At 36.0% G+C, this 9,844-nt stretch overlaps 1 long non-coding RNA gene across 1 annotated transcript; it reads left to right on the top strand.

The window, feature by feature from the left end:
* Window positions 1-242: 242 nt before the first annotated feature.
* Window positions 243-9,838, top strand: LOC121026555 (uncharacterized). Its single transcript, XR_005788385.1, has 4 exons — window positions 243-610; window positions 3,202-3,249; window positions 9,039-9,089; window positions 9,601-9,838. It is a non-coding gene; the product is annotated as an uncharacterized LOC121026555 (long non-coding RNA).
* The last annotated feature ends 6 nt before the right edge of the window (window positions 9,839-9,844 follow it).

The raw sequence follows: 9,844 nt of genomic DNA, 5'->3' as shown, positions 1-9,844 counted from the left end.
TTCATGAGGTCAAGCCCCACATCGGGCTCTGTGCTGATGGCTCACAGCCTGGAGCCTGCTTCCGATTCTGTGTCTCCTTCTCTCTCTGCCCCTCCCCAACTTGTGCTCTGTCTCTCTATGTCTCTCAAAAAATAAATAAATGTCAAAAAAAATTGTCAGTAATGGAAAAAAATGTAGGAAAGTCAATAAAGTCTAATGACAGTCTCTCTAGATGGAAAAAAGTTATTAGATTTCTCTAAATCCATTTCATTGGAATTAAAATGTGCATATGTATAAAGGTTTCTTGGGTATTTTTTTTTTTCTTTTAACACCTTGCCTTTCATTTCTTGTATGTTTCTTCCCGCTGGAAATTACTACTTGGTGCTATTTTTTCTAATCCTATGTTAAAGCAGCTTTCCATTAATTCCAGAGTTTCTGTACTTTTCAGTGGTCAGATGTGAACATCCAGTACTTGTGAATGGAAGACTGGTATCAGGAGTCAGAGAAACCTATTCCTACCAAGCAGTGGTTCTATTTGAATGCCTCCCAGGTTTCTATCTTAATGGCAGCAACCCAGTGTTCTGTGGTGGGAGAAATACTTGGGAACCTGAGATGCCGACATGTATTAAAGGTACAAATGTGTTTTTTTTTTCCCATCTTTTTAGTTTTAATTTTTTTGACATGAAATATCAGTGAAAACAAATAATTTTAAAAAATTTAGTATTTTGTTCCATCTTATATTTATTTACATGATGGAGATATGACATCATTCCTATGTTGTGATTTTGTACGTTTTCATAGGGTCTTTCCACGTTATCTACATCACATACAAATTTCTCATTTAGTATTTTTATGTGCAAAAATGTATAGCAACCACTTTTATTTTTTATTTATTTTTTTTTAATTTTTTAATGTTTATTTTTGAGAGAGAGAGAGAGAGAGAGAGAGAGAGAGACAGAATGTGAGCAGGGTAGGAGCAGAGAGAGAGGGAATCCGAAACAGGCTCCAGGCTCTGAGCTGTCAGCACAGAGCCCGACGCGGGGCTCCAACTCACAAACCGTGAGATCATGACCTGAGCCGAAGCCGGACGCTCAACCGACTGAGCCACCCAGGCGCCCCTAGCAACCACTTTTAGAGTAGACTGAAGCATGAGAATTTTTTACATTTGTAAGTCAAGACTAAAAGAATTTTACGTACATTTATTTACACTTATAAGTCAAGAATAAAAGAATAATATTCATTTATATAAATGAAATGAAGCCAATAATTCTGAAGTCATTGATTCTACATTATTTCGTTTTTCGGTACAGATTTCTCCCAAAATAAAACCTCTAATTTTGAGTCATTCCGATTTGTACTTTCCTGCTTATATTTTACAACAATCCTTTACATTTATGTGATTTATAGTCATTCACATTTTGAGTAGTGAAAGGGTGAAGGATGTATTTACAGCCATTTTAGTTCTATTTAGTTTTTCTAAAATTATTTGGCAGAGTCCACAGATATAAACAGGTATGTAAACTTGGGAAGGTTACATACCGTTTAAGTGGGATGCATTTAACACTTAGCATAGTACCTGGCATATGGGGAGCTTGTAAAGGTAGCTCATATGACTTATAGCAGCACTCGAATTAGTATCAGTGAAGAGGAAGGCTTATGGCTTCTGTTTTTTAACGTGTGTTTTCTGGGTCGACTTTGCTGTTTCTTTTTTCTTTTTTTTTTTTTTTTTTTAAAGTGATCAGTTTGCTCCCAGGGTATCTTCCTGGTCTAGGACTATGTTTCACTTGCTGGACTACAACCAGTTTAGTTTGTTGTTTTTTACGTAGCACAATTTAAACTGGGAAATATCTGCTATCTCCAAATAAGACCTGTATGTCCTCCCCCCACCCCCACCCCTTCCAACTTCATACAATTTTTCTTTTTCCGTTTACTGGGCATTTTTATTTGGCAACTGCACCTAAACTTCATAGCAACTGAAAGGCAGGAAAAATCCTTATTCATTGAAATGAAATGAAATGAAGGATTTCCTATAGGTCAGCTACTTTGTTCAAGACTTGAAAGATCATTTTTACTACGTTGGAAGGAAATATCTTCCTGATTTCAGTGCTCCTATCTTTGGCCTCTCTTTCCATCAGAAGCAAGAGACAACAGGAATAGTGGGAAGAACATTATCCTGGGCGACCTCACTAAGGTCCTGGTTTGGCTCAGCTTACTCAAGTAACCTCATTTCTGTGGACTTTAGCTTCTTGTTTTTTGAAAGTGTTGAACTCAAACAGATCATGATTAATAGCTTTTAATTTGTTTGTATATTTCCTATGGCCATAGTATTTTAAAGGATTTGTGGAATTATGCATGTTAATACGGTAATTAGAATATATTTTTTAAATAATTCCTGTAAACCTAGTACCTGATACCCTCCTTGTGTGCTTTAGTTGAGGGCTATGAGGTTTGGGGGGAAAGAAAATGGTTTTTTTGGTGGACTGATTTATTAAGATTGCATATGAAATTTATACTCCATGAACCATCCGTATTTACTTACATGATCCTAGTGAGTATATGCACTGTGGTGTATCCTATGTTTGTTGATATGTTCTTTTGAAAGAGTTGAACCATAAGCATTTCATAAAGGACTTATAAAACACTGATACAGTTTAGTTTTTAGAAGAAAAATGGTAAGAAAAAGCTTATAAAGAGGACAAACTACAGGGATCCTTTTTAAAAAATCAAAATCAAAACTCTCCATGGGATTGTCAATCATTTTTTTTTTCATCGGTCAGAGAAAGACTATATCATAAGGACCAGCAACAGATAATGGTGTTAAAGCAGATCTAAATGTGCAAATATTTTTTAAGTCCAAGAAATACAAGGCAGAAGAGAAAAAGGTACACCTTCTTATGTAGTATGATACGACTTGGATGGTATTTTTTTTTACAAATATGTGTGTTTACCCTGAACACATTATTTTTATGATTTATTATTAGTCAACTTCTAGGATTTCCATATAAAATACAAAGTTGTAGGGAACATTTTTAGTCATACACGCTTATGAACTTGTGCAAATATACATTAGACTACATTCCCAGCAGTAGAATTGCAAACTTTGGAAAGTATTTGTATTTTTCATTTTGAGAAATAATGAGTCTTTTTTGAAAATAATTCAAAATTAAATCCATAATTTTGTGTTGATAAGGCTAGTGAATTGTATCCAATTTACTTTTCCAGGTTTCAAGCCTACTCATCCAACCAAACCTCCAGTTTCAAAGTATCCAGGTTCAGTAATACTTCCTCCTGCTTATATAGTTAACAACTTGATAAGGTGATGAGTGCCACGTTGTGTCTTGTTCTAATTTGCATTTCTTTAATTATCATCAAAGAATTTGAACTTTTTTGCCCCACTTTGATTTATCCAGGCCCTTTGCTCATTTTTTAAAAATTAGATTTCTAAAATATTTTTCTTGTTGATTTGTGAGGGTTCATTGTAAGTTAAAACACTTTTAATACGAAGTGAACATTTTTTCAGGGGCTTTGGGGCCTTATTTTCACTGGTCAGTTTTCTTTTAAGATTTTTATGGTGTACTACTGGTTAGAGATGCCTTTTTGTAACATTTTGTTACATGAGTGGTAAATGGATGATATATTTTTATAAATTTTCAAACATTGTGAAAGTATACAGAGTAAAGAATTACCCTTCTTTTTCTCTAGTCTTTTAGTTGAGTCAGTAACTGTTAATAGTTTAGGGTTTCTCTTTATTTCTGTACGTCAACATCCTTAGATGTGTAGTTATACATATAGTTGGGCATTTTTTCTTTTATCTTAAACAAAATTGACATCATCTTGTATGTAATTTTTTGAAACTTGCCCTTTTCCCATTGAATGTCTTATATTGGGGTTGTATTTAGATTTATTGCCATTCTTTCTGATGATGACTTCGAAATGTATACAGTATTTATTTATTTAACTATTCTGTTAGTGGTCTTTTACATGTATAGAAATTTTACATCAATAAGTAGATGGACTGATGGACGTATCGATCTTCTCCCTAATGGCTGTGTGTGTTTTGTCTGTCTTATAAAAGCTTTAGGCTTTTCCCATGCTAAAACTTTATAAACATTTCAACCCTGTGTTCTGATTGTATTCTTTGCATTTAAATCATTGGTGCATCTGAAATTCATTCTGACAAATGGAGTGAGATAGGTCTCCTCTCCACTCTACCCACCCCCTTGTAATGGTGAAATAGCAACATCTGTTGAATAAGTTGTCCTCTCTCCAACTGTTTTCCAGTCATCTTTATGTTTCCTTGAACTCTGGCCATTCTTGTAACAACACTGAGTCATTTTTTTCCCCCACTATAATACTATGATATATTTTGGGTTTTTTTAAATTTTTATTTAAGTCTATTTATTTTGAGAGGGAGAGAGTGAGAGCAGAGCAGAGGAGGGGCAGAGAGAGAGGGAGAGAGAGAGAATCCCAAGTAGGCTCCTCACTGACCGCACGGAGCCCGACGTGGGGCTTGAACCTGCGAACCATGATGTCGTGACCTGAGCTGAGCCATCCAGGTGCCCCACTATAATTTGTTTTAATATCTGGCAGAACACTTCCTTTTCAGCAACACTTAGACTATTCTGTATATTAGTTTTTCTAGATAAACTTGTATTATATTTTATTACTGTTTTAACCATTTTCAGTGTGCATTTCAGTGGCATCAAGTGCATCTACCTTGTTTGTAACCAGCACTATCCCCCAAACTTTTTCATCATCTCAAATTGAAACCTTATACACATTAAACAATAACTCTCAATCCGCCCCCGCCCCCCCCCCACCCCATCCCTGGTAACCATTCTGTTTTCTGTCTTTATAAATTTGACTAGTCGAGCTACTTCATAGAAGTGGAATCATTTCTGCCTTATTTCACGTAGCATAATGTTTTCAAGGTTCATCCACCTTGCAGCATGTATCAGAACTTCATTCCTTTCTATGGCTGAATAATATTCCATTGTTTTGTACATTTTGTTTGTTCATTCATCTGTTGAAAAGACACTTGTTGGGTTTTTTCCACATTTTGGCTACTCTGAATAATGTATCTCTGAATATTGGCTTTCAAGTGTTTGAGTCCTACTTTCAATTGTGAACTTAACAATTGAAAAGTTTTAATTTTGGGCCCCTGTTTGCAATTTTGGGGTGCTCTATATCTAGGAGAATTGCTGGTTATATGACAATTCGGTGTTCACTTTTTCGAGGAACAACCATACTGTCTTCCATAGTGGCTATACCATTTTACATTCCCATCAGCAACAAAAGTTCCGATTTCGTGGGATGCCTAGGTGACTCGCTCGGTTAAGCGTCCAACTCTTGGTTTTGGTTCACATTATGATCTCAGTACCATGAGATCAGCCCTGTGTCAGGCTCCACACTGGGTATAGAGCCTGCTTGGGATTCTCTACCTCTATTGCCTGTGCTCTCTCTCTCTCTCAAAAAAAAATTTAAATTTCTTTTTTTTGTTTGTTTTAATTTGAAAAAGTTTCAATTTCTTGACCTCTATCAACATGTATTATTTTCTGCTTTTTGGTAATAACCATCATAATATATGTAATAATGTGTTGAGCATCCTCTTGTGTGCTTAATGGCCATTTGTATATCTTCTTTGGAGAAATGTCTATTCAAGTCCTTTGTCCATTTTTGATGGGTTGTTTTTCTGTCTTGTTTTTGAGTTTTAGGAGCTCATTTTATATTTTGGATCTCAATCCCTTATTAGATATATGATTTTCAAATGTTTTTTTTTCCCGTTCTGTGGGTCGTTTTTTCACTCTATTGTTAGTGTCCTTTGATGCACAAAAGTTTTTAGTTTTAATGTAGTCTAATTTGTTTGGTTTTTCCTTTTGTTGCCTATGCTTTTGGTGTCACATTCAATAAAACATCACCAGATCCAACAACATGAAGCCTGAACTCTTATTTTCTTCTAAGAGTTTTATGGTTTTAGATATTTAGGGTCTTTGATCGATTTTGAATTAACTTTTGTGTTTGGTGTATGGCAAGTGTTCAAATTCATCCTTTTGTGTATGTGGATATCCAGTTTTCAAAACCATTTGTGAGAAGTTGGCTCTTTCCCTATTGAATTTTGATAGCACCCTCGTAGAGAATTATTTGACTATATATGCAAAGGTTTATTTTGTGGCCTCTCTTCTATTCCATTGGTCTGTCTGTCTTTTGTTTTTTTAATGTTTATTTACTTTTGAAAGAGAGAGAGCAGGGGAAGGGCAGAGACAAAGGGAGAGAGAAAATCCCAAGCAGGCTTCATGACATCAGCTCAGAGTCTGACATGGAGCTTGAACTCACAAACCATGAGATCATGACATGAGCTAAAATCAAGGGTCAGACGCTTACCTGACTGAGCCACCCAGGTGCCCTGCTTTATGCCAGTGCCATTCTGTTCTGATTATTGTACTTGTAGTAAGTTTTGAAATCAGGAAGTACAAGTCCTTCCAACTTTGCCTTCTCTTTTCATGATTGCTTTAACTATTCCTCGTCCCTTGAGATTCCATATGAATTTTCAAATGGATTTTTCTATTTCTGCAAAGAGCATCATTAGGCTTTTGGTGGGTTGCACTTCATCTGTAGGTTGCTTCATATCACATTGGCATCTTAACTTTATTAGGTCCTCCAATCCATGAACACAGGATTTCTTTCCATTTACTTATGTCTTTTTAAGTTTCTTACTGCGGTGTTTTATAGTTTTCAGTGTACAAATCTTTTACCTCCTTTGTGAAGTTTATTCCAAAGTCTTTTATTATTTTTTTAGAATTTTATTTAAATCCAAGTTAGCTAACTATAGCGTAATTATGGTTTCAGGAATAGAATTTCATGATTCATCATTTACATATAACACCTAGTGCTCATCCCATCAAGTGCCTTCCTTAGTGCCCATCACCCATTTAGCCCATCCTCCCACCAACCACCCCTCCAGCAATCCTCAGTTTGTTCTCTGTATTTAAGAGTCTCCTTATAGCAGCACTATCAACAATAGCCAAATTGTTGAGTGTCCATCAACTGACGAATGGATAAAGAAGATGTGGTTTATAGATACAGTGGATTACTACTTGGCAATGAGAAAGAATGAAATCTGGCCATTTGCAACTACATGGATGGAACTGGAAGGTATTATGCTAAGTGAAATAAGTCAGTCAGAGAAATACAGATACCATATGTTTTCACTCATACGTGGAACTTGAGAAACTTTGCAGAAGACCATGGGGGAATGGAAGGGGAAAAAATAGTTATAAAGAGAGAGGGAGGCAAACCTAAGAGACTGTTACATACAGAGAACAAACTGAGGGTTGAAGGGGGAGGCAGGAGGGAGGGGAAATGGGTAATGGGCATTAAAGAGGGCACTTGTTAAGATGAGCACTGGGTGTTGTATGTAAGCAAGAAATCATGAGAATCTACTCCCCAAACCAAGAGCACACTGTATGCGCTGTAGGTTAGCTAACTTGACAATAAATTATTTTTAGGAAAATAAATAAACAAACATTTTTTAAAAAGGGTCTCTTATGGTTTGCCTCCCTCTCTGTTTTTCTCTTACTTTTCCTTCTCTTCCCCTATGTTCATCTGCTTTGCTTCTTAAATTCCACATATGAGTGAAATAATATATTTGTCTTTCTCCAACTGATTTATTTCGCTTCGCACATATTGAATGTATGCGTTCTAGTTCCATCCACATTGTTGCAAAGGGCAGGATGTCATTGTTTTTAATCACTGAGTAATATTCCATTTTAAATATATTCCTTATCTTCTTTATCTATTCATCAGTCAATGGGCATCTTTCCATAATTTCGTTATTGTCAATAGTGCTTCTATAAACATCGGGGTGCGTGTGCCCCTTTGAATCAGCATTTTATATCCTCTGGATAAATATCTAGTAGTGCAATTGCCAGGTCATAGGGTAGCTCCTTTTCATTCAATTGTAAATGGAATTGTTTTCTTAATTTCCTTTTTACATTGCTTACTGTTAGTGTGTACAAACACAATTGATGTTTTTTAATTTATTTTATTTATTATTATTTTTTTAATATGAAATTTATTGTCAAGTTGGTTTCCATAAAACACCCAGTGCTCATCCCAACAGGTGCCCTCCTCTATACCCATCACCCGCCCACCCCTCCCTCCCACTCCCCATCAACTAGAGAGAGACAGAGCATGAGCAGGGGAGGGGCAGACAGAGGGGGAGACACAGAATCCGAAGCAGCTCCAGGCTCTGAGCTGTCAGCACAGAGCCCGACGCAGGGCTCGAACCTACAGAGTGTGAGATCATGACCTGAGCTGAAGTTGGATGCTCAACCGACTGAGCCACCCAGGTGCCCCAAAACACAATTGATTTTTGCATGTTGATTTGGTATCCTGCAACTTTACTGAATTCATTTATTGGTTGTACTAGGTGTGTGTGTGTGTGTGTGTGTGTGTGTGTGTGTGATCTTTAGAGTTTTCTATGTAAAATATCATGTCATGTGTGAACAGAGATCATCTTATTTCTTCCCAATTTGGATGCTTTTTATTTTATTTTTTTTATCTAATTGCTCTAATATGAACTTGCAGTATTTATGTTGAATAGAAGTGACAAACATAAGCACCCTGTCCTGTTCCTGATCTTAAAGGAAAACTTGCAGTCTTAAATATGATGTTGGCTATGGGTTTTTCATAAATGGCTTTTATTATGTTGAAGAGTCTTTCTATTCCTGACCAACTTCTAAATTGTTTTAAAGTCCTCCTCTATCTTTTAATTTTAAGTAGACTCATGTTGAATTCAGGCTAATTTTGAGGATGCGGTGGTGATAAATTTGCTTGCCATACTGCAGAATCTTGTCACAGGCAATACCAATGTAGAGGAAGAAGATTGTTGGTGACATCAAATATAAATTTATAACTTATGATATTTTTATTAAGAAACATTAATATATAAGGAAAATGAAATTATTAGCAGTTTCGTACAAAAGCAAAAAATAAAAACCAGTGAATTTATGGATCTTTAAGGTTTAGTCTTTCTTCTTTTTTTCCATTTTGCCCCCCAGGCTATCCTGAGCCCAATGAATCAGCATTATTCGAAGAACTGGAGGAATTAGGTATTATTTTGGCTATTAATTACTCTTCCTTATGAAACCTTGGAGTACTATATAGAAATAGCTATCGTGTTGCAATTATTTGTAGTTAAGGAAGGAACCAAGTTTCATAAAATTTGACATTGATAGTGATTTTAATAGTCCAGATAACATGATAAACATAAGTGGTACTTATGTGTAGACACATGTAGGTAATTTCCTCCCATGTAGGGAATTCTAAGTGCCCAATAAGCTTTACTAAATAACCTGATGTAGTAGCCACAACACAAAACAATGAAAAGCGATTCCAATTAAGAGTTTCACAAGATGGCCCCTGGATGTGGGATCAGAGTCCAAGGGCTCTGTGATCGGAATGATCTGGACACACTAGCAGTCATGCTAAAACTACACTGAGGAACTCTTTCTTTGCTGTCGTGTATAGATATAGTGTATGATCTGAGCAAGATTAAATGCGACTACTCTCTGGGACCCTTGTGTGCTCAATTATCTTCAAACTGTTTTCATGTTTTCCCAGATGCAGGTATCATTGCTGTGATTATTCTTACTATCCGTAAGTAGCCCAAACTTCAATGCCACTTAAATCAAAATAGTATTGCGAGGAAGTGCATTATTTTTTTAAGTGACTTTTCAGTTTCTGTGGTTTTTATAGCTTGAAATGAAGTACAGCAGTCTAGAACAGTCTGACCTTGTATATGATACTACACGTTTTGCTGGTGAATGTATATTCTTTTATATTCCACTTGTCCACTTAGTAACAA

Source organism: Herpailurus yagouaroundi, unplaced genomic scaffold (assembly GCF_014898765.1).
Source record: "Herpailurus yagouaroundi ecotype Mexico unplaced genomic scaffold, PumYag 134110, whole genome shotgun sequence".
Classification (NCBI taxonomy): Eukaryota; Metazoa; Chordata; class Mammalia; order Carnivora; family Felidae; genus Herpailurus; species Herpailurus yagouaroundi.
This window is presented reverse-complemented; position numbering and strand designations above follow the sequence as displayed.